This window comes from Macaca thibetana, chromosome 5, assembly GCF_024542745.1.
Source record: "Macaca thibetana thibetana isolate TM-01 chromosome 5, ASM2454274v1, whole genome shotgun sequence".
NCBI lineage: Eukaryota > Metazoa > Chordata > Mammalia > Primates > Cercopithecidae > Macaca > Macaca thibetana.
The window spans coordinates 16466446-16492386 of NC_065582.1; positions in this window are offsets into that span (position 1 = coordinate 16466446).

Below are 25941 nucleotides of genomic sequence, written 5' to 3' on the forward strand. Positions count from 1 at the left end.
GATTACAGGCAAGCCACCGCACCCGGCCTGTCTTTTCTTTATTTTCCTAGATGAATACAATAAGCACATATTACTTTCATAAAATCAGAAAAACAAAAAGTTTTAAGAACTATCCACAATAAAGACTTCAAGTGGAGGTAATAGATGATTTTTCATTCCCCCTTTTACTTATGTCTATGTCTCCCTTTGCAAACACAATCATGTTTCTAATACTTTCCACTTCTCTCTGTTGACTCTTTGAAATGTTCTATGAGCACTTGGGTCTCATTTGTTATGTCTACGAATGGGGAAAAAAATCTCCGGAGATACTGTCACACAGTACTAGGTTAAGACTTTAGCAAGCCAAGTGTGGATATGATTTCTCAGCTATGCCTACAGGATAACAATTGCCATTAATTTTCTCCTGATTTAAAGGTATGGTTTTTTGTGACCATTTACCTTACTGTGATCTAATAATGCAACTGTAATATTAATTAATTCTATACAGTCACCATTCTACAGAAAAATAGTCCTGAAACAAACCACATTCTTTTCACATTTTAAAATTCTAGGGACAATATAGCTGATTGTGGTGAATAAATAAACACATATAATTAATACAGGAAGCAAGAATACAAAACCAACTCTGGGTAAGAAGCTTGTTTCATATCAACCACGGTTAAATTTGTATGATCTTAACGTTGTATTTTACCTTCTGTGTTACACACTCTAAATCAAGCCTGTCCTCTCCCTGAAGCTCTCCCCAACCACTCACCCACACAGATCTCCCTATATTTCCATAGCCCTGTCTGGGGTCTGCATACCCTGTCCATTTGGACTACCTTGTACCAGTGACAGCCAGATATACAAGTGACACACATTTGAGAAGACAGGATAGATTATATAGAAAAATAGATATAGAGATATATAATCTATCACTATCCTGTTTTTCCCAGTGGATTCCTTATGCCATTTTACAGGCCCTCCCCCACTCCACAACAACCTTTCTGTTGATCTCAGTGTCTGGCACCATGTACAGCAAATATCTCTTGCTTGGTTGATTTGAAAGACGATGTGTGGCCTTATTTTCTCAATCTACCAACCCAGCATCCTTACCTGGGTCCAGCCACAGCCCTGATGTCATAACTGGGAGGCAATGTGTTGGAATCAAGAGTTCCCCAGGCTGGAAGCCAGGACATCCAAACACCAGGTCCCAGTTCTGCTAATTCCTACTAGTGTGCCCTTGGACAAGGTGTTTCACCTTCTTGGCTGCCATTTCCCCATTTGTAAATCAAAGGTCGAGACCAGGTAAACGTTAAGGTCTACTCCAGCTCTTAAGTGCTCTAATTCCACATGTTTAGAACCCTATTTAGAGCTTCCCTGTCCAATATGGTAGCTACTAGCTTTAAAGGGGCCATTTAAATTCAAATTAAAATTCACTGAAATTAAACAAAGTTAAAATTCAGTTTTCAGTTGCACTAGCCCCATTTCAAGTTCTCAATAGCTGCATGTGACTAGTGGCTACTATTTTTGGACAACAGATATGGAACATTTTTATCATGGCCAAAAGTATAATTGGACAGGTCGGGAGTAGAGTGATATAGTAAATATCATGTTTGTCCTTCTAGTGGTGTGCCAACAGATCTAATTAATTTTAATTAAGTATATTATTCTCATTTCATTGTCAGTTTCAATACTCATAATTCATATATTACAAATGCAACATGTACTTTATTTTAAATGACAGTCACTTGGAAATGCTCCTTTTACTTGGAAAAATATATCTACAAGTATCATGACTAGAGTTGAAAAACAGGAGCCTAAGATCTACCATTCCCATCCAGATTCCCACGTTCAGCCAGGCTGAACTCTGTTTTCCCACCCCTCACACTTGGCAGTTTTCTGTAAGCATGTCTTCGTCCACTTTCTTCCATTAGACCGTTTCTCTTTCCTCCCATGTCCCTCCCCAGGTCCAAATTCATCAAGATCCTTTCCACAGTTATGCTGCGGCAAAGCTGGGAAGAAATGTATCCAAATGCAGCCATGGTAGCTTAGTAACATGGATCAGGATGGGTGGTTAAACAAGTTGCATGAAAGAAATGCCCAGGTAGTCAGGTAGCATGCGACCTTGCCTCAGTTTGCATTATCAGATATGAGAAAGCTACATGGTGAATTTGCCGAGTCTGGGACTGCCTGTGAAGGTAGTAGCTCAGTTCACCAAAATACATCAAAAAATAAAATGAGGGGACAAAGTAAGTCATGAAAGAAGGCTTCTTTGGGTCATTAGCAACTGCTGAGGCAGTCTGCCCCTCGTGTGCTTCTGGAGAAATACCAAAATTCTCTGCCCAGAAGCCCACCCAACCCTAGTAGACAACATGGAACCAGACTATGTGAGCATGTGAAGTGTCAACCCCAGCACCAGGGAAAGGGGCAGGACTCCCTTCCTCAGCCCTGACTGAGAGTTTCCAGTCATAAACTCACAGTCAAGGTATCCTTTGTATGAATCACTGCAGTGTAAGAAAATCTATCCCCCTGTGTTTTTGTTACTCCAGTTGTCTGGTACTCCAGGACAGATGTCACCATCCATTATCTATTGAAAGTCATGTCTTCCTCCTTAGACCTGCCATAACACTTTATATCATTCTTGAGATACTTACAATGCACCCCTACTGTTTCCTGTCCATTTCTTAATTCCTCTACAAGACTGTGAGTTATAACTGGTACTTTGTACTTCTTCTATATACCAGCATTTTAGCCCAATGAGTTGCTTACTAGGAGATGAATAAATACGGAATCTGACAAGAAGTGGATGACTCAGTGAAGTGAATGAATGGATTTATGAATGAATACTCTATAGCTAATCTGATTGTAACAGCCTCAAAATAATCCAGGTCTTACAGTGTCTCACCTTTACCCAGTCTTTCACACATGACTTATTTAAATCCTCTTTCTTTAAAGAGACGTGTCAGCTGGTCACATCAGAGTAAACGTCCAGCAACAATGTTAACTGCAAGGGTGTGTTGTTGATGTGTACAGTAGGTTGAACACTACTAAGGAATGCTATTCTGAATTGAATTGTACCTTATTTTCTACTTAGTTCTTCTTCATTTAAAATAGTTATGATAATTCTTCTCAATTTTTAAAAATTATTATGGGTACATGATAGCAGTATACATTTATGGGGTACATGTGATGTTTTCATAAAGGCATACGATGTGTAATGATCAAATCAGGATAATTAGGGTATTCATTGCTTCAAGCATTTATCATTTCTTTGTGCCACAAACATTCCAATTCCACTCTTTTCGTTATTTTAAAATATACAATAAGTTATTGTTAACTATAGTCACCATGTTGTGCTACAGAACACTAGATCTTATTCCTTCTAACTGTGTTTTTGTATCCACTGACCATTCCTACTTTATTCCCTCCTCCCACTACCCTTCCCAGTCTCTGGTAACGACCATGCTACTCTCCCCATAAGTTCAATTGTTTTAATTTTTAGCTCCCACATATAAGTGAGAACATGTGAAATTTGTCGTTCTGTACCTGGCTTATTTCACCTAACATAATGTCTTCCAGTTTTATCCATGTTGTTGCAAATGACAGAATTTCTGTATTCTTTTTTTTTTTTTCTTTTTCTTTTGGAGACAGGGTCTCACTGTGTTGCCCAGGTTGGAGTGCAGTGGTGAGATTAGGGCTCACTGCAGCCTCGACCTCCCTGGGCTGAAGCAATCCTCCCACCTCAGCTTCCCTGGTTGCTGGGACTACAGGTGCATGCTACCATGCCCAACCAATATTTTATTCTTTTTTATGACTGAATAATATTCTACCATGTATATGTACCATATTTTCCTTACCCACTGATCTGTTGATGGACAGTTCGGTTGCTTGCATATCTTGGCTATTGTAAATAGTGTTGCAATAAACATGAGAGTGCAGATACCTCTTCAGTATACTGATTTCTTTTCTCTTGGATATATACCCAGCAGTGGGATTACTAGATTGTATGGTAGTTCTATAGTTTTTTGAGGAATCTCTACTGTTCTCCATAATGGCTGTACTAATTTACATTGCCACCAACAGTGTATGAAGGTTCCCCTTTCTCCACATTCTCACCGGCATTCATGATTACCTCTCTTTTGGATAAAAGTCATTTTAACTGGGGTAAGATGAATTCTCACTGCAGTTTTGATTTTATAATTTTTGATATCATTAATTGGATTCAAATAAAAGTATCTAGACATGGTAAATTTACTTCCACATATATAAGATAATACATGTATAAAGTTATTCATTATGACATTGTCTTTAAAAATAAAAGATTAGAAACTCAGTGACAATCAATGGGGGCTACAGAAATAAGTTATGATATAGACATTCAATGGAATGATATGCAAATGTTTAAAGAAAGAAGAATGCTTTCTACCTAATGCATTCCAAAGTAATTCATTACATTGTTGTCTGTAATACAAAATATTAGAAACTATATGAAGGTCCATCAATGGGGATAGATAAATAAAGTGTGGTACATCAGTAGAATGATATACAATTTTGAAAAATGAGGCTACTCTGCATATATAGAAAGATTTACGAAATATATTGTTAAGTAGAAAAAGCAAGCTCAATAACTTTTTTTTGAGAAAGTCTTGCTCTGTCACCCAGACTGCAGTGCAATGGTGCAATCTGGCTCACTGTATGCAGCCTCAACTTCCTAGGCTCAAGTGATCCTCCTGCCTCAGCCTCCTGAGTTATCTGAGACTACAGGCACATGCCACCATGCTTGGCTAATTTTTTATTTTTTTATAAAGACAGGGTCTCCCTATGCTACCCAGGCTCATCTCAATCTTCTGGGCTCAAGTAATTTTCCCACTTCGGCCTCCCAAAGTGCTAGGATTACAGCCGTGAGCCATCTCACCCTGCCAGAAACAAAATTGATAGTGTGTTAATTTTTGTATGAAAAAAAGGAGACAGTTTAAGATATATTGGCATAAAGAAACTCTGAAAGAGTACACAAGAAACTAATAAAAATGGCTATACAAGGGCAGTAGAATTGGGTTCATGAGGGATGTGGGGTGAGCAAAACTTTTCATAATATACCATTTCATATTTCTGTTTTTACCCTTGCAAGTGCACTACTTATGCAAAATATTTAATAGACATTTCCATTATCATGCTACATTCGTTTAATGAATGAATTTTAAAAGAATCCTTAATATATCATTCTTCGTCACTCTCTCACCAAGTTTCCTTTCTGTTCTCTGCCCCACGACCCTGTTCTATATCAAATGCCTTTTTTAACACTCACTATGACCCAGGTGAGGGAAACAGCTGGGGCAGAGCACTTTGGAAAGGATTGGTTTTGATCCCATTTGAAGCCTAACAAGACCTAATGCTAAATTAAAAAAAAAAAATAGTTTGGGGAATGTGTTTGCCTAAAAATGAAAGGTGGGATGTGTAGGCTGGGTAATATCTGAAAATTTCAATAATACAGAATTGTGTTGTACCTGCTTCATGCTAACTTTTAATGGTCTCATTATCAATGAGTTTAATAATAATGTTTTCATTCTTGAATGAAGGCAATGATTCTCACTCACTCTCTGAAGAACTCATGAACTTTTTATTTCATTAGCCAAAACAGATTTTAATAGGGGAAGGTAACTGAATAGCCCTATTGAAATTTCTTTTTTAATATCACACCAACTTCTTAAATATTGAAGTCATTGATCTATATTTGGAAACCTGTAATCATCTAAGGTCTTGTACAACCTTCCATTTATTAGAAATAAATTCACACAAAAAAGCAACAATGTTTAAATTTGGTGTTCAAAAGACCCTCTCAGCAAGAGGTAATAAAATGTCAGTCCCATTTAAATGAGACATTATTGACCCCCATTAGTAGGACACGTGCTTGACTTGACTTTTTCTAAGGGTGGTGATGGATTTGCTCTTGTCCATCCACACACTCCTGCCCTGTCCTCTCATGACCTGGGGCAGACATGTGCTGGACAGCTGGCTGGACCAGGTCTGTGGCCTCTGAACAAAGCAAACCTTGCTGGCCCACACAAAGACTGAATCTGTGACCTTGTTCTCATTAGCTCAATGCCCTAATCACTTGAGCTAAACAGCTACAAAAAATATATAGATTGAGCTTTGTGTAGATATATGTCTGTGTGTGGGCGTCAAAGCCAGGAATAAAATAATATATAACAACAAGCACGAAGCTGGTGCTTGGGCATTAAAGGAGGTCCTCCTATAAGTTATGTATCTTGTATGCCATGCCCCAGTGGCATTTTCCAAGCTGAGAGCCAAAATATAATCACCTTAAAATAATTTTATTTCAGTTCTAATATAATATGATTCTAACTCCAGAAAGAAATCAATCCTTGAAATTAGTAGTTAGGCACGTGTACAAGGAGATCCCAGGAAGCAATAGATTCCACAGCTTATATGATCTGGGTTCTCCTGAACCGTGGACTGAACAAGGAAGTAGAGATTAAGACTAGAGCTAAAGGGGAAAACAAGAGGCAAAATTTTGTCACTAGAAGATACTTTGTCACTAGAAGTTGTTTATTCAGGCAAAGTTTCATGAAAGAAATACCTATGCTCCGTCAGTTAATCTAGAACTGTTGGTGAGTATCCAGTGTGCTGTGCCTCAGAACCTCTTGCTATAGAGATCTACTAACAGGAAGAGGACCTCCTCTCGTGAAATTCATGATCATGGAGAAAGTCACTGAAGACCAGATTCCCAGGATTCTACTTATCCCTGAATAGACAGCTATTCCAGTACAACTAATAAGGGTCACCAAGACTGTAGGCCCAATGCAAGACTCACCAAATGTGGAATATCTCAAATTAGATGAGAAATTTAAACACAAGTGCAATATGAGCAATTTCAATGTCATTGCTTTATTTCAGGAGATGAGATGAAGTTCAGCCCAGAAGCTCCTCCTCCTCACTCATTGGAATGGACCCTCTGTCAGGAATGACCTACAAGAGAATCTGGGACACATCTCCAGGCACAACATTAACCATCAACTACTGGGAGATGGTAACTGAACGCATATCTTAGGTCACAAGAATCATATTCCATGTTAACTATCCAAAAATGCTACTTTGAAGCTCCTCCACTTTTGAGAGATATAATTCTCCTCAGCATAAAGTTCCAACTCCTTAACCTGACATTCAAGAGAAATTCAAGGCTAAGTTTTGTCTTTGCATATCCATGCCAAGCAGATGGTTTCCCACATGAAAGAGCTTCCCACAGAAAGAGCTCAATAAAGTATTAAATGAAGAAACAAGTGAATGGCTGAAGCTAATCCTAATTTATCCTTCCATGTGATCTCACTCTACTTCCCTTAATCTTTCTCTCCACTCATAATAGTCTTCTCTTTGTCCCATGAACATGGCTGGCTGTTCCTTCCTCCAGGCTTGTTTAGGATGTTCTCTCCAACTAAGGGGATTACCTTTTATCAAGTGCTTATAACACTTTATATATATTTTCTCAATCCTAAAAATTTAACAAAATAGTCACTATAATATCCATTTTATAGAAGATGTCCTTAAAAGCTAAGTAACTTCCCAAGATTACACAGCTAGAAAACAAGAGAACCAAGATTTGAACACAGATCTATCTGGTTCCAAAACTCTTCTCCCTTTCAGGGAATTATTCTTTCCTCATATCTCCAAATTCTGCATATCCAAAATTGCTTTGTCTTTTATGGCTTAATGCAAGCTTCAAGGAGAAGAACTCTTCCTGCCCATTCTATCCCATAGTGATCTCTCATTCTTTTAACTTAGCATTGTAAACTCAATGTCTCAGATAACAATCATGGACTGCCTCAACACTCCATCTATTATTCTTTTTAATTTTTCACTAATCTATTCCTTCTCAGACTAACTAGATCAAAAGCTCATGAAGGGCAGATTCTACACATTGCACATCACTATATCTCTTCACAAGCATGGAAGAGACTTGTGCATGTGGTAGGCAGTCAACAAATATATCTTGACTGATTAATGTTGACACCTCTACCTTTCCACCAAAATCTGTGTACCAATTCCTATTATTATAAGGATATACCCCTTGAAGCGTTTACCTCCTAAGGTTATTGTAATAAAGGAAGAAAACTGGAAAGTTCCAAAGATTAACTATGTTTTTAAAAATATTTCAAAGTTTTTCATTATTAAACTTCTGGGGCATCTCTACTTCTGAGAAGTCTAACACACCAGTGTTAGTGAGATCATCTTGTTAAGATTTTCCTTGTTTCCTTTGAGTACCCTCATTTTCAAAGGTTAATTACCTGGTTGTAAAAGTGCATTCCAGAATGAAATTTAACCTATGAGTTCTCCATCTTGAGTTGAATATTCTTAGCAGTTTTTTTTTTTTTTTAAGTAGAAAGCCATCTGTTTAACCAATTTAAATACATACTTATAGAAGAATAAAAAAATAGGAATACAGAGAGAGGTTCATGGATTTTAAGTACTTGTGAGTATTTGTAAAACACATTATGACTTTGATGCTTGGAAAAAATATGAAGTGATACTTTCTGCTGTAAATCAGCACTGGTAAATAAAGAGGGACTAGAAGTTGGGATATCTTAAAGACAAAATTGTTTTGATCATCCAAAATGTTGATCATTTGTGGGCCATAGAAAAGAAAGATTTATTATTTTTGAATGGTTCAATTTCTTAGGAAGATAAAAAAATCACTTGAGAAAACATCAAACGGAATGTGGTTCTTATTAATATCACATAACCTTTCTCACAAAACGTTTCCCTTCCCCAGCCTACCTCCCATTAGAACCAAACTAAACACGTTGACAGCTCCAAGTTAGGAAGGCGTTAGGCCAATAGTCTATCCTTTGGATAAACTGAATCATTCATTCAATATCACTTTACTAGTTTTCTTCACGAATCAAATACATGGCGACAGACACTATTCTGCAGGGTTTAATCACACACAAGTGGCAAAAACCACAGAACACAGCGCCTAATCAGCCAGGCTTTCAACCATGGTCTTACTCTGTGCACATATGTCACTCCCATTATCATTAGTATCAATAAAACCCTGACATTTTACACACTCAGGAGAGGCTGGATCTCAATGTTTATGGTTTGATATGTTCTCATAAAAAGTATATCGCCTCATTACCAAATAAGTTTATACGAATTGGTATGTTTTAAATTGAATAACCTCCTCCAGAGTAGAATAAATCATGGATCTTTTTCATGAACAATTTTTGGATTATTTCTTTTCTATTCTAAATACTCATATGAAGCTAAAATTAGCATTTCATATTTAGAATTTTTAAGACAACCAATGAATTCTAGGATTTCACGTTTATTTTCAGTCTCAATAAACATTTATTAAAGAATGTGTGAATAAATTCAATCACCCAAACCTGGGAATGCAACCCACAATCATAAAGTGGTGTTCCCTAGAGGAGATCCCAGATGAAATTCAAAATAAAAGTTTCAAAAATTAAGCTCACATATGCCTCATATAGTTGACTCCACTTAGCTCTGAGTTTGAATCCCAGGAAGAAATAATCTTAAGATCCGGACAGAATTGCTTAAGCAGGGGTCAAAGATAATAGATGTCACTATATCTTTAGAATAAATAGCTTAAACCGGGCATGGTGGCTCTGACTGTAATCTCAGCACTGTGAGAGGCAGAAACATGGATCAGTTGAGCTCAGAAGCTCAAGACCAGCCTGGGCAACACGGTGAAACCCCATCTCTGCAAAAAACACAAAAATTAGCCTGGCGTGGTAGCTCACACATGTGGTCCCAGCTACTCAGTTGGCTGAGGCAGGAGGATTACTTGAGCCTGGGAGGCAAAGGTTGCAGTGAGCTGAGATTACGGCATTGCCCCCCATCTGGGTGACAAAGCGAGATCCTGTCTCAAAAAAAAAAAAAAAAAAAAAAAAAAGTAGCTTGAATACTCCTTTGTATGAAAGAGGAAAGCCACCGGGGCCATCTCCTAAATCCCCAGTGCATCCCTGAGTTGGTGAACCCAGAGTCGTATGGCTGTACATCAGAACAAAACAAAACTGAGTTAACACCAACACTGCATTCTAAGATTATCCCATCCCCAACTCCCACCCCTGCTGCCACTGCCACTGTGTGTAGTCACATCTATTATTACTGCCACAATCACATCCAGGTGCAAACCTGCTCATGTAGCCTATAACCTGAGACACTCAACTGAGAACAGTGAAGGAGCCTGACATTGAGGGTGTAACCTTCCTACCCACTCCACTGGGGAGCAGAAGGAGGAAGACAATCAAGGCTGTGTGAGACCCAGGCTCCCTATTTTTATTACGGTGCTTAATCAAAATCAACATACCATGCAAACATTGGCATATATCATTTCACAACATCAAGTTTTTTATACAGTTAAACCATTAGCTTTTTGCCCAACAAGCTATAAGCTCAAAGAAGGCAGAAACATCTCCCTGGCTTTGCTAAAGTATTGCCTGCATAAAGCCTAATGCCTTTCATATATTAGATGCTCAATAAATATGTGATGAATGCTAATAAATCAGAGAGCACACTAAAGAGCCAATCTGCATGGGTTTCATTCCTGCCTATGTGACAGTGTGATCCTAGTCACTTCTTTGTGCTTCACTCAGTCCCTTGTCTATAAAACAGGGATAACAATGGTATCTTAGTGGGTAATGGTGAAAAATCAATAAGTTAATATGAGAAATGCAGTTAGAACAGGAGCTGACACATACTATGTGCCATTATTATTAATTATTATCATCATCGTCATCACAACCTCTAATTACTGGTGTAGGGTGGACCTTGATCAACTTCCAGAATATCATGCATTCCTACAGGTGTTCATCATCCTATGCAAGCATTTATCTGTATAATAAAACATCCTCCTTTTGTGAATGAAAAGACAGAGAGCACTACTTAATAAAATGAATTATTCCAAGGCCTGATGTTCTGCAATGTTTGAAAAGATCCTCCTGAGTAAGGAGCTTATCACCACACTTGCCCTTTAGTATTTTTTTTAAAAGGTTGTATCTGAATTACTACCCAAGGTCCATTGCTATTAAACATGAAAAATAACTTCCACACGCATACATAATTTGCACAAAATCCCATCGGTGCGATTTTGACAGGTACGAGGAGACTCCCGATACTGCTAATTGTTCACTGGGCTTAACCTCAGATGATGATTCAGCTAAATGCTATATTGAATTTCATCATTTCCATTTCCCCTATTCCTGCAGTGACTCTCTGAGGGGTTTACGGTTTTCTAGAGTGGCCCTGCCTGCTTGGGTGCATGCACTCAGGTCACTGTGGAGGACTGTGTGAGTGGAACAGGAATGGGAACATCTTAAAACGAAACAGCTGCGTCAGAAGTGGTCAAGGCTCGGGCGCAATATGATAGCTGCTATTAAACCCCACTTTGAGCTCCTCATGGCTTTGATGATCTCTTTCTTCCTCTCAAAAGTTTATCATTCTTTTCCTGACTTTAAGTCAACCTCATAAAATCAGCCCGATTTTTGTTTTGGTTCATATTAAAGTTTTGGTTGTATTGTCCATTCGTTTCTGAATTTTTGTTGTTTTTGTTTTTTGCTTTTTCTTTGTCTCTTTGGTCTGAGGAAACTATAAAGCAAGGTGAACCAGTCATGACAAATTCTTGTAAACAGACATAGAACTAGGAATTCTTGTTCCCTAGAGTTCACCTGTCTCGCAGGCCTTGCCCTCCAAGGCACTTCCTCTTGGTAAGCATCTGGAAGTGTCCATTTGTGGGGTGGATTTGGTTTGGTTTGGTTTCGTTTTCTCAGGATCTGTGGTATCAGTCTCCCTTCCTGACACCTCTTAGTCCACTTCAAGCTAGTGGAGTGAAAACGTTTCGTTTCAACATCTGCCAGTGGCATCCCTGAATAAAATTTATTATTCACTATTATAAGAAAATAAGAACTTAATTGCATTGTTGAAATTTAAAATTTTATTTTTCATTCTGACAGTTAACTATTAAATGCACTTCAAGCTCCTAGAAGCAGTTCTAGAGCCTTCCAACCTTACTGGTAGGAAAATCATTTAAACAAAATGTTTCTTGGATTAATATAGTTAATTCCACCACTGTATTTAGCATAATCTTTTCTTGTGGCAATGATTATTAAGTCACCACTTAAAGACTATTTAATGATGTTGAAATGAAGCCTACACTTAGTCAGCCAACTCATTGGGACTTTTTCCAACTCCCAACCACCACCTGGGATTCATCTCAATTCTCTGATTCTGTGTTTCAAATCAAAGATACTATTTGCTGTCAGCAAGTCCCCTGATTTATTTAATCCTTCCCCAAAATATATCCTGAAATTCTCACAATTTAACCCCTATTTGTCATGACAGCAGCTCCTCTACAATGACTAACACACTCTTCAGCATTATCAGGTGTTTGCAGAGGGCTCTGTGACTGCGCTGGTGGCCTGGGAGATCAAGAGCAACCCTCTGTAATAGTGTTGTTACTTTATCTTCTCAACAAATCACCAGTAAATTTTTTAAATAACATTTATAATCTCCATTACTTCTCTCCAAAAATAAGAACACTCAAGCATACGGCAAGCATAGCATAATGTGTGAAGGCTCAAGAATCTTTATAGTTCTCATTTTAAGAGTGTCAATTGCTAATTTAATCAACGATATGCATGCTTACCAGTTTTTAGACTAAACAGTACAATATAGGAAAATATGGGTTCAAATGGAATAAGGAAAAAAGAAAATAAAATAAGATAGGAAAAAGGGACAAGAAAGATTAAAACTCTGATTGATTTTTAAAATAAATTGTGGCAATGGAATTAATGTAACCAAGTTTCATCTTCCAGTGTGTAAATTAGTCAGCTAACAGATTTTTAAATCATATGTAAAGCAGAATTCCTATGATAGAAAGGTGGCATTTTCTTCTTCTCCAAAATAGTAGGAAGAATGTCCTACAATCCATAATAAGAATCAAGGGGAAAAATCAGAATAATTTGAGTAGTTTGCTGAAAATCCGTCTCAGAGTTTACAACTCCTAAATTCTCAATTAGCCTTCCTATATTTTCGGATCAGTTATGAAAAGCATGGAACTGAACTTCCTGAAGATCAGTTAGCATTTTTATTAAGCTTTTTATTTTGAGAAAATTGTAGATCCTCATGCAGTTTTAAGAAATAATAGAGATCCCATGCACCCTTTACCCAATAGTAACGTCTTGCAAAAACACAGTACAATATCACAACCAGGATACTGACATTGATACAGAACATTTCCATTATCAAAAGCATTCATTTTGTTGCCTTTTTATGGCCACACTCACTTCCCTTCCACCCCACTGCTCCTTAACCTCTGGTAAGCACTTTTCCTTTTTCCATTTCTATAATTTTGTCATTTCAAGAATTCCATATAAATGGAGCCATATAGTATGTAACCTTTTGGGTTTAGCTTTTTTCACCCGGCATAATTCCCTGGAGATCCATTCAGGCTGTTGTACTTATCAATAATGTGTTCCTTTTTATTGCCGAGTAGTATTTCACGGTATAGCTGGGCCACGATTAACCATACATGCTTAACTGTTAACAGAATGGTTAAGTTTGTCTTTCCATGAAGGACATTTGAGATATTTCTAGTTTTTCACTGTTATTAAAGCTGCTGTAAGCATTCATGCACATATTTCTGTGTGAACTTAAGTATTCATTTATCTGAGATAAATGCTGAGGAGTACAATTACTGAGTTATATAGTAGTTGCAAGTTTAGCTTTTAAAGAAACTGCCAAACTGTCTTCCACAGGCTGTACTATTTTACATCCCCAAGAGCAGTATAGGAGTGATCCTGTTTCTCCACATACTTGCCAACATTTCTTGTTGTCATGGCTGATTTTTAGCCAAAGCCAGAGATCCAATTTGGAACAAAAACTGACAGAAAGACTTTCAAATTTAATGCATTGTGTTATTTTAACATTACCTGGAATTTTTTTAATACCAGATCCCTTGGTTTTAAACTCTACAAATTAAATGCTGTGTACTTTGTATAAATTATTTAACATCTCTGAACCTCAATTTCTTTAGAGGTAAAACCTGTCCCTGCAAGTATAGAACTATATTAAGGGGATAATATGAGTAAAGAACATAGGATACAATAGATGCTTTGTAAATGCAAATCCCCTTCTTGTACATTATCTATTGATCATTATTTATTCTATTAATAATATACACGCTTTCTCTTAATGCATTCCCAGCACCACTTGTTTGGTTTTATAACTCTGTCTCTCCTCCATTCAGATGAAAATGAATATTGCTTAAAAATTGTGTTAACATGATAGAAAAGAAGCAGGATGATATTGCTTTCAAAAACAAATTCAAACCCAGGTCTACTGCTGTGTGACCTTATGCAGTTATCTTCCATCTGCAGTCAACAAGACTGGTGGTTTCATCTCTTCCATCTGCCCTACAGAGATGCTGAGTTCAAATAACAGAAATAAGTGAACACTGATTTGCAAACAGTGAAGAGCTATACCACTATGTGATCAATAGAGTAAAGCTAGTTAGAGAAAATGAAGTCCACTGCACCTAAGGTCTCATTCATTCTGTCACAGAATGTCAAGGTCAAGAAATGGCAGGAACCACAATGATTTCAGAATCTAGGACAGTGGTGCCCCAAGGAATGGGATGTCGGAAGATTATAACAGAAATCATATTTGTTTTCATATAAACAATCAGAAATGAATTCACTAATAGAGTAACCATTGGCAACATCACCCTTGCTTCGTCCTATGTTACCCAGTTGCCTTGAGCACACAAGGTAACATCAGGGAAGGGGGAGCTCTTGACCACAGAGGGGTTGACAGTGGCCCTCTTACAAGCACACATGGCCTGAAATCTGTTACAATTTGTCTGGCTCAGTTAGATGAAAACATATTATATAATCCAGTTTTAACTAAACTAATCTTCACCAAATGAACAAAGGGTTTAAAAATATTCCTGCAAAGAACCTTTCATTAAATACATTCCAAGAAGGCAGACATAAACCATCAACAGGAAAACGGCAGAACTGACACTGCTCCTCCTCTTCTCGGCCACAAAACAAGACAGAAACACTGACGATATGGATCCAAAAGTAAATCAGCCAGAGGATTTTTAAACCACCAAGGCTATTTGAAATGTGAATTTACACCCACTGGTGATGATGCTGAATCTTACCGTAAAACATTTAAGCCTTTTGTCTAATTCTTCCTTTTAATCTTACCCCTTTTTAGGTTATATTTTGCACAGGTTTATAATGTATACATCAGTGAAGACATACAGATGTATAATTTGCAAATAAATATACTTAAAATGTTTTACTGCCGGGGTGCATAATAAAAACAGCAGGGAAATCATAGACCTAAGATATTCTATTTCTTTAAGGTGTTATTTTCCCCACTAGACGTTTGTGTCAGGCACCAATAGACTACACCACGAATGACGAAGATGGCATAATAGTAGATTTCCACTTACAGAACAGTGGGTTGTCATCACTAGAACCATCTTCTCCTATCTTTTGGGAGCTCTAAAGACAGCCAGATGTCATTACCTTCACCCTGTCAACCCTGAGGGCTGGGAGCCAATGCAGGCTTCCCACACCAATCTCCAAAAATTCTGTGGGCTGTTACCATTCCCACGTTTAGTGACTCTCAAGATGGTAACTGTGGCATGCCACTCTAACATTGAGAGCTATGCCAAAGAGAACAGCTGACATTGATTAAGCGCTTACCCTATGCCAGCCCCTCATGTGAGTCGTCTCACTATATGTTCACCACAACAACAGGACAGAGTCTACAATTATTATCCACCTTTTACAGCTATGGTAACTAAAGCTGAGAATGGTTACTTTCCCAAGATCACACAGCTGATAACTTTTGTAGTCAAGTTCACACTGTGCCTCTAACTGCAAGGACCTGCTCTTAATCACTATGCTATGCTGCCTTACATGCATAGTAATAACTTTATGGCATATCATTATGAAGATTTCTTTACAACAAAATTAATTTTTAAAATTTGTGACATTCTAAATGTAATCCTGCTTCCTCTTGGGATCAAAATATTTACCAGAACATATAACTGATTTTGTAATACACATGAAAAGTAAATTACAATGGTATGTATGGGAATTATTTTTATACACAGATTTTGAGAAATGTAGCATACCAATTCTTGAAACAAGTGCTTTAAATCCTTTCTGACACAAAGCCGACATAATATAAATAACAATACAATCAAATAGACACAGCTTACTATTTACTCATTTATCTCTGAAGTTATATGTTAAAACCTCTAGTACCCGGCTGGGCGCAGTGGCTTACACCTGTAATCCCAGCACTTTGGGAGGCCAAGGCAGGCAGATCACCTGAGGTCAGGAGTTCGAGACCAGCCTGACTAACATGGAGAAACCCCATCCCTACTAAAAATACAAAATGAGCTGGGCATGGTGGCATGCACCTGTAATCCCAGCTACTCGGGAGGTTGAAGCAGGAGAATCACTTGAACCCAGGAGGCAGAGGGTGCAGTGAGCACACAAGGTAACATCAGGGAACATCATGCCATTATACTCCAGCCTGGGCAACAAGAGTGAAACTCTATCTGAACAAAAAAAAAAGAAAAGAAAGGAAAAAAAAAAAACAACTTCTAGCACCCAAGGCAATGAGAAAAAGTCAGTGGAAAAATACAATTATTTCCAAATATTCAGACAGTTAACAATGATTAGAAAAATCATAGGGTCAGTTGAGTGAACCTTTCGATCATAAATGTAGCTGCATTAATACCATGTGATATTAAGGTTTTTAAGCAGAGAAAAGCCCAGTGAGTTGCAGCGGCCACTCTTAATTCTGTGACTTTTTAGTGAAATAGAGCAAATGGAAGTACTAGATAGAGGAAAAGAAATGGCAATGTCAATAGAGAAATGCTTCTGAGGGCAAGTTCTCCTACATGATTGTGTATTCTTGGCTATGTAAGTTGAGGGCTCTTGAGTTTCTCTTCTCATATGTCCCCATTATAAATACCTAAGTCATGCTTTTAAAAAGCAGTATAATTTACAAAGCAGAGTCCATTCCACATGGACTCAAATGCCATCTCGTTACCATGACTATTTTATCTTTGACGAACCATCGTATTTATCTTTATAAGCACTTCATTAAATATCACTCTGTCTGGAAAAAGAAAAATTCAGTTTTCTAAAAACTAAGCAATTAAATATCCCAATTAAATACATAAATTTTGTAATAAAGCAAAAATAGTCACTTGATTAGATTCTGTAATTGTATTACTGACATCATCTTTACTTGAATAGCACAAGTTGTATAGAACTTAACAATGTCTGGAAAAGCAGAAAAAAATACTAGAAATGTAAAGAGGCAGTTTCCTGTTTTATTTAGTCCAGATTAATAACAGTTAAGTTGCCATGTTTCTTCCAGAAAAAGCTTTTTCACTTTTTTCTCAGCAAGTCAGAGTTTATAGAAATCATCTCATAGATGTACTTTATTATTCAAGCTTAACCCGTTTGAAAAAAAATTCAATGCTTTTTGACACCAATTGTTACACTATGCATCCATTTAGAAAAAAAAAGTCACAGTAATAAAAATATTCTTATACTTTATGCTAGTATTAAAAATCACAGCAGCTAATATTGTCCCATATACAAGCATTAACATACGTTTTCTTGATTGAACACTATGCATTCATTTAGAAAAAAACAAAGTCACAGTAATGAAAAGATTCTTATATTTTATGCTAGTATTAAAAATCACAGCAGCTAATATTGTCCCATATACAAGAATTGACATATATTTCCTTGGTTGAGTTTCTTCATCCAGTAAAAAACAATTTGAAAGGCACTGAACGGAAGAAAACAAACAAGCAAACAAAAACAATTCAGTTCTGTTGGATCCAGCTCCTTACCCTCTTGTTTGTAGACAAAGAGCGTCAGCTCCTGTCTAAGCAAACTTTCTTTTTCAGATTTTGTTTATGTATTATTCCACTCTTATTTTCTAAATACCCCTTTAAGCCATCATTTCATAACTGTAGTTAGAAAAGTCCTTGCTCATTTTCTCTGATTTTTTTTTCCCCCTTTTTAGATGGACCACAAGCAGTCTCATGGGAAAACTCTACTTTTTGGTAGATTCTGCAGAGGGTAGACAGTCTGTCCAGGGCACTGTTCGTTTGTCACCCAGCACAAATAGAGAATCTCATTACCTACAAAGGTATTAGGAAAGTGTTCCCAGCTGAAACCATTTATCCAATTCCAATTGTTGTTTGAAAGTCTAAAATACTAAAGGCGGCATTATTCCAGGAGCTACTGTTTAAAACAATGCAATGACTGTTCAGAGAAGAAAATCAGTGTTTGAAAATCTGAGTTGGTTTAAAAAATAATAACTATGCATCCAAAAAAGAATTCCTAAAGAAGCACTTACATGCCAGGCACATGTTTTTAATTTTAATAACATTGGTTTACCTAAATAAAAATGTAGAAACTAATAATTGTTCTCTATATGTTCATATTTTAATACTATTCTATTTTAGTGAGTTTGCAAAGAGGCTAATGAATAATAATGTAGAAAAATATGTATCAGTCAGTACAAAGTTGCTGTGGTTTATGGGCACTGCAAAATGCTGTGTTGAAAGCAATTCTGTTAAAAAGTAATTGAAAACTGCTCCAATTTTAAAAGAAATAAATGTAGCCATATCCTTATGGGATAATGTCAGATAAAAAGTAATCATGTTCTCTCTACAATTGGGTTTGCTGGCATTTATATGGGAGTAATAATGCTTTAAGATTATTTTCATAGTTGTTCATTTAACGTGGGATTAACATCAAAATCTTTGTAATTATCTCAGATCACCCATTTAAAAGTGGTGTGGCAAAACACGTTAATGGTTAAGACACCCTAGCAGTTTTAATACGAAACAGATTAACACACGTGAAAGTAATATTATAATTTTTTGCACTGAATAATGTGCCAGACCAATTTTTTCAGTGAAAATAGAATTCTTATGAAATGGTACCCTTTCGTTCAAATAGGGAGCTACTGCTTCCTATTTCTTGAAATACTAAAGCAGTCGGTTAGCTAGAAAACTGTATAAGAGCTATATACGTGGGCATGCATGGCTATATGGACTCAAAATATTATTCCATGGCTTTGCCATGGCACAATTTTATGGAAGCGATCATTTCTGAGGTTTGCTTTACATAAGATTTAGAACCAAAAAACTGCAATAGGAGGGTGATACAGAATACTGAAAATATAATCCACGTGGGATTATAAACCAAAAATTTTTAAAGCTTGAAGGAGATTGCTTATTGGCCACAACGGCTATGAATTTATTTTATGACCACCAGCAAACAAATGTAGTTCCATACCTTACACATCCTTAAATAATAAGGAAGCACATTTTAATATGTACTCCAGAGTCTCATAAAAATATTTCTCTGCCTCAGCGTCCCATCTCTAGAAGCTGACATGAGAAGAAAATGGGTATTCATTTGGAAAGTAATACAAAGTTGTAACATAATTACCCAAGTCCTGCCTATCTTTCTTGAATTCTTGTGTAAAGCATACTTCACATCCAAGACCTTATTATTTGATAATCCTTGTTACATATTACACGGGTCGGGGAGGGGCCTGAAACCTTACAAACTAAATCGAATGTAGCACATGCAGGTGCCTTTCCCGAGAGCGGGAGATGATGTGTTAGAAGACAGTATCTGTATCACTTCAGCTGTGTCTGAAAAAGGGGATGGGGTGTCGGGGATTTAAATCTTATTGTTTCAACTTATGCAGACAGAATCCATAAAAAGAGATTCATTGTCATATTTTCTTTTTGAAATGTAGTATTTGTTTGTTTTTTTTTTCTTTTTTACTTTAAAAGTGCTCCTTGGTATAGAGCAGAGTAAATATTACAGTTTTGTTCAACAGCAGCCAAGATTTAATTGTCTGTGAAATATAAGGCTTACGACCTGATTTGAGTTCACTACTGTTCTGCTGATACAAACTAGGGCGGCCTACGAAGTGACCGAACGCATCCAGCAGCTAATTTACACAGAAGAGCCATCTCCAAAGAATTAAAAGTGGGCCGGGGACAGCCATACGCCTGCAGGAGCCCATCCAAAGGGTTAGGAGCTTTATTCTTTCTGCAGCAGATTTGAAGTGACTTTGTACAAAAAGTCAAACAAGAATAAACAGCTGTGGAAAATGTAACAAATCATGCTAGCAGTTGAACAGCGAGGGAGAAGAGAAATCCACCAAACCACTAACATACACTGAAGAAAAGCGAAACGGAGGTAGAAGAGAGAGAGAAGGTGGGCAGAAAAGGAAGCTGGTGAGGACACGACACTGGTTTCCACACGCAAATCACGCGCTTTATTATTGCGTATAGCTCAGTGACTGTCAGGAACTGAAAAATGTGTCCTTCAACACAGCTCTGCGTGCCCGCGGCCCTGGGGTGCAAGCGAGGCTCCTCCACCCTCCGCCGCTTCCCCCCGCGCGCGTCCCCCTTTCCTCCCTGCAGTGACTCCGCGGGTCGCTTCCTCCACCAGCCCCGAGTGCAGAGGAGAAAGCGAGCGGTTGCAGATTTGCCCCAGTGGCACCGTAGCCACAAGCCAACCCGTAATTGCAAAGCAAACAAAGCTGAAATATTGGATTGGTCTCAATCGTGACAAGATCTACGCTTTTGCCGCCAATCTGTTTGTGCAGCTCTATTTAAAGGCACTTGATTGAGGAAATGTTGAAAATAGCGGTGAGGGTTACCCTAATGAGACCTCGGGAGGGAAGCGGCGGCCTTCGCCCGGCACCAGGGGCTGGGAGATGAGGGTGGGAGGCTCATGGTTAACCCCTTCCTGCTCTCCTCGGTCGAAAGGTCCTCCGAGATGGAGCTGGGGGTCCGCCCTGCCCGGAGCGGTGACCTCTCCCAGCCTGAACCGCGGAGAACCGGCCCCCTGGATGTCGGGAACCGAGGCGGGGGCTGGGGATCACAATGAGAATTTAACCAGGATGGAAGGGGCGCCCCAGTGGCCGTCGCAGTGGCTGGAAAGTTGGCGACCTAAATCGGGGGTGGCTGCTCTGGTAGCCCTCTAGTCCCTGACCCGCAACACTCCCGCACCACCGGCCGAGAGGGCTGAGGCCCTGGCGATCCCCGTGGAGCTGTGGCTGCGCTCAGCTCTAGGGCACCGAGGCGGGGGGTGCGAGTAGGGAGAGCAGCTGCCCTGGTGGGCGACGCAGGCTGGCAGGCATCACTGTCGTGCTGGGTCTTCAGGCAGCTAGAAGGGAACGGAAGAAACCAAAGAGGCAGGAGGAGAAAATACAGGAATACTGAGAGCAACCCGCTCTGGCTGGCGCTTTGATTTTCCAACTTACTCTAGCCTGCCCAGCCCCGGTACTTGTCATCATCCCCATTGTTCAGACGGGGAAACTAAGACTTAGAGACACCGAGGTCCTTGCCCGAGATCATTCAGCCAATCGTGGAGTGCCTAGAGTCGGCCCTGCCCCGCTCCGACTCGGAGCTCAGTATGTTAGGAGTGGGCACCAGAGAGGCCAGGCTGGGGCTGAGCCTCCCTCTGAGCCAGCGCAAGTTGATGCAGACCCAGTGCAGGCCGGATCGAGCCAGAGGACAGCTTGGAGATGAAGATCTGTTCCCTAGTGGGCGACATCTAACTCCTCCACTAGTTCTAATCGTTTTCAAAATAAAGGAAACTAATCTGATTGCAATTGGGGTAGACGGTATTCACCCGATTTCTCTTAGTCATTCATTTTAAATGGGCTGTCTAAACATCTCCTTTGTTCAATGCATTGATTAGGTTGTCAAGAAACCCACAATCACAGGAGGTGGCATATGCATGCCCAGAGATCTACCCAAAAGAATATAAGTGACAGCACCAGGAAGGAATTCAGAAGAGAAAACTTCATTTGGGGGAGGGAGTTGGGGGAGAGAGGAGAAGCAATATCTGGAAAGGCTCCCTGGAGGAGGCAGCATTTAGGTTGGACCTAGAAGAAACGAAGTGTGGATTCTCCAAGAGAGATGGGTTGTTTGCCAGCATCCTGGCAAGTCAAGGGGTGCCAGACCTACAGCTGGGGACAAAGTAGGAGTCACACTTTCATCCTCTGCTGCCATCTCCCAGCTGTCCTCCTAATTTGAAGACTGCATTAACCACATTTTGAGCCAAGGTCCTAATCCCTTTTAGGATTGAAAACCTATGGCTTGAGAGTGGACACCCAGCAGGTAGACTGTGACTGTCTAGAGCCCTGAATTTAGACCAAAGGGCAGGGTTGGGAAAATGGCACTAGGGGCGCTCTCACCAGAGCTCCTAACTACTAGAGCCAAGCATTCCCGCGCTTTTCCCAGAGGGATCTGATCTGAGATGTACCTTGGCAAATCTGCAGTTTCTCTTTCTGGAGTCACAGGCAGATGTAGACTGGGAAAGTGAAGATCCCCAGGGGGTGGGGAGGACTGGTTTCAGTTATATTCCCCATGAATGATCTGCGCCTTCTGTCAGCAAAACAAAAAAGCATCAGTCACACAAATTTAGTGAAGTCTCCAAACGTATTCTGAATGAAATTCTGCTTTTTTGTACACAACCAATTTCTTCGTTTGAAGTTGGATGCTTTGCAAGCAGAATGCAATTCCATTTCTCATTCCTCAAAGTTGTGGCCTGTGTTAACTTAAGTAGGCATTCACACAAGTATTAAAAAGAAAAACCATTCTCTTCTGGAAAATGGAACAAAGTAGCACCTCTCCAATCAGGGTGCAGATATATAATCTGTAACAACAAATTAGCCCCCTAGTGCTATGCATTTCCAGCTAGCATCCTGCCTTCCCTGTTTATAACTTTGCTGCCTGTAATTATTTTTATTTTAATTTTCTGTCACTTTAACAAAAACCAGAGCCTTTTCTTTTAATGTTTTGTACACAACATGTTCGTTTTGATAAGATGTTCTTTCCTATCCTCTTTTAGCTTGCCTTTCCTTGTTTAGAGTTCTGTATCAGGCGTTTCTAATATTTCCCTCTTTTTGTTAAGAACTTGTCCCTGTCTTGCTTTATTTGTTTGTGTGAAATTTAGTTTGAAAGGAGATCAGAGAGAGCAGGAGGGGTTTGTAATAAGAGAATGACCGAATGACCCAAAGGCTGATTATCTATCATTAACTGGAGACTTGGTGTACCCAAATTACCAAAGAGACCTCAGTCTGCCGGATCCTTACCCAGCTAGAAAGGCAAGCCTGGAATGCACACACTGAAACAGGCTCATGGCATTGCAACCAAGGACATAGTTCACACAACATTTCCTTAAGGATTTTTCCTGCAAAACTCAACTCGAGTTCAGTAGATAAATTTTTTAGATTTTGATATGTTGTACTCAGGTAAAAATCTATGCCAAAAGATTACCTATAACATTTGTGTAACTAACTTTTTTGTGTCGTTTCGTTAGGAGCGAAATTGCAGTTAATTGTCTAAGCTCCAGAGAATATTGAGAAATCAAACCAAGCTGCTTTTGATCTGCTCACACTGCTAAACCCAAGCCTTGTAAAAATCGAGGTTTGCCATTAATATTGACAATAAAAGTGTTTCTTTTTGTTAACCTGAAACCTAGCCATCCTTGTGTAACTCCCCTATCTATAAGCAAAGGCCCTGGAAGAATGTAGGAAAGGTTTAGAGGAAACTGTCAGAGCTAAAGAAATCCATCTATGTGAATTTGCAAAGGAAGCTGTGGAACAGAACTTACCAGGAATGTAACACTACAGTTAAAACTGGGAATGTTCCTGGGCCTCAAGTCAGAAGCAAATTTTTTAGTCAAATAAATGTTTTCTCTCCAAAGCCCCATTTTAAATTGCCAATTGCACTCATATTTTATTCTGAACCCCATAATGCATTGCAGACTAGGTGAAGTCCATTACTTACTATTTCCATAGAACACATATGCAAAATCACACTTCCTCATCTGAATGTTGAGTGATTTCCTCCCGGCTTGAAAGAAAATACCGCTAGTGTGGATGTAATTTGCTTGAAGTAATAATTCAAATGAGTATTTAACATAAATCCTATGGGATGTATGTTTTCACACCGGTTTTGCTCTAAACTCTACATTTTACTACAAACTAGCAAAGATTAACAAAGATCAGATTTACTGTACCTCTTAGGACTAGTATAATAACATTAATAATATCTCCCATGTATCTACATCATGCTGCTTCTTTGAGGCCTTCATGGGGTTATCTTATGGTCCCTTTAGTCTGAATGAGTATTTTAGATTTACAGACACACTTAGACACCTGGAAAAATATTTAGTTCTTCCTTATCAATGGAAACTCTCCAGTGCAGCAATATATCTACCAGTTAATACGGGGATCTAGTCATTGATTATTTAGAAAGAAAGGAAAATTCTACTGACTGTGGATATTAAGATTTTTCTTAAAAGACTTCAGCATGAATCAGTATCTCATTCTTCCATGCCAGTTGCAGATTCAGTAATAGGAAACAAGACAAGAAAAGAAAGAAAAAAAAACCTTGTAATCTCAAGTGCTGCTAAAAGGCAAATTACAAGGAAGAAATGGAGAGAAGAAGAGAGGGAGGGAGGGAGGAGGGTGGAGGAAGGAAAGAAGGGAAAGAGGGAGAAGAGAAAGAGGAAGAAGGAATGTGCAGGCACCAAGCAAGCCCTGATTTTCTCCACTTCACTGTTTTCTAATTAGAGCTGGACTGAAGAATTCATAAGCAATCAGCCCCTCCACAGTCATCATTCAGCTGAACTAGCCCCTCCCTGCTCCATCTCTCCATGTAGGGAAGAGAAAGGAAGAGGATCCACTCCCTAAATATACCACCCCTACCCCAAATCCAAAAACTTGCTTAAAAGAAGAAGAAAAAAAACCTCACAAGACACAAGGGCAGCTTTTCTTACTCTTCCTTTTTTGAAATAGACACTCAAATCCAACAGAATTTGGTTCTGCTTTGCAGATGTGTACTTTGAGCAGCACCACACTTCTGGAGCCACTTTCACTTGCTATGTCTGTAGACAACTATTTCTCAAAAGCCAAAAAGAAAAGACTACACAACAAGAACTACGCAAATAAGGACTACACAACCCCAGTTAGAGGGAGACCCTTGCCACCACTCAGACAATATGCATTGTTCTGGGTATCCTAAACATCCTGGGACTAAGTGGATAACATGTAAAATGACTCCACCCTACCCTGGTACAGAAGAGAATGCAGAGCCATCAGAGTGTCGCAAGAAGTACTGTCCTTGGAGCAGGTGGGCTGAGGTGACATCTTCAAGAATACATTGCTCCTTCTGTCACCTTCCAGGCTTAATGTTCTTTCAGAGGGTTCTTAGCATGTTCTGAGGCTCATATCATGTAAGAGCATTAAAGATTCTTAAGGGAACGGTCAGAGTCACTTCTACTATGTTGATTAGAACAACAAGGTAAAACGAGATTTGGAAGACGATGATGAGAACTGAGCCATAATTCCCATTAACATAAAATGCACATTTATGACCCTCTGGCCTGATTCTTTTTGGGTCTAGTTTATTTTGGGTTCTTCTGAGCAAAACAGAGGATACACACTGCCCTTGCCTTTGAAATAATAAACACCCTGAGACAATCTGTATTTTCCCTAAAACCTAACGAAAGATTTTTTTAAATTAGTTTAAACCAGATTGATTTTTTAAAGTATAATAATATCTCACAAGACCAAAATGTTTGCATGGGCATGTTCAGCCTCTCTGGTGCTCTTTCAGTCTTTTTCCAGGGAAACCAGTCCCAGTGACGGCAAAGAGACAAGAGACATGAGGAGCAAATTAAATGTTTGAACCTGATTCTGTCTATTTGGCTGAAGGCAGATGACATGTGCACCATCAGATACAACAAAGGCACAAAATCCCAAACACTCGCCCAAACCTGGGCTGCCTCTTCGTGAAGCAGTTTCTGGACCCGAGTAAGG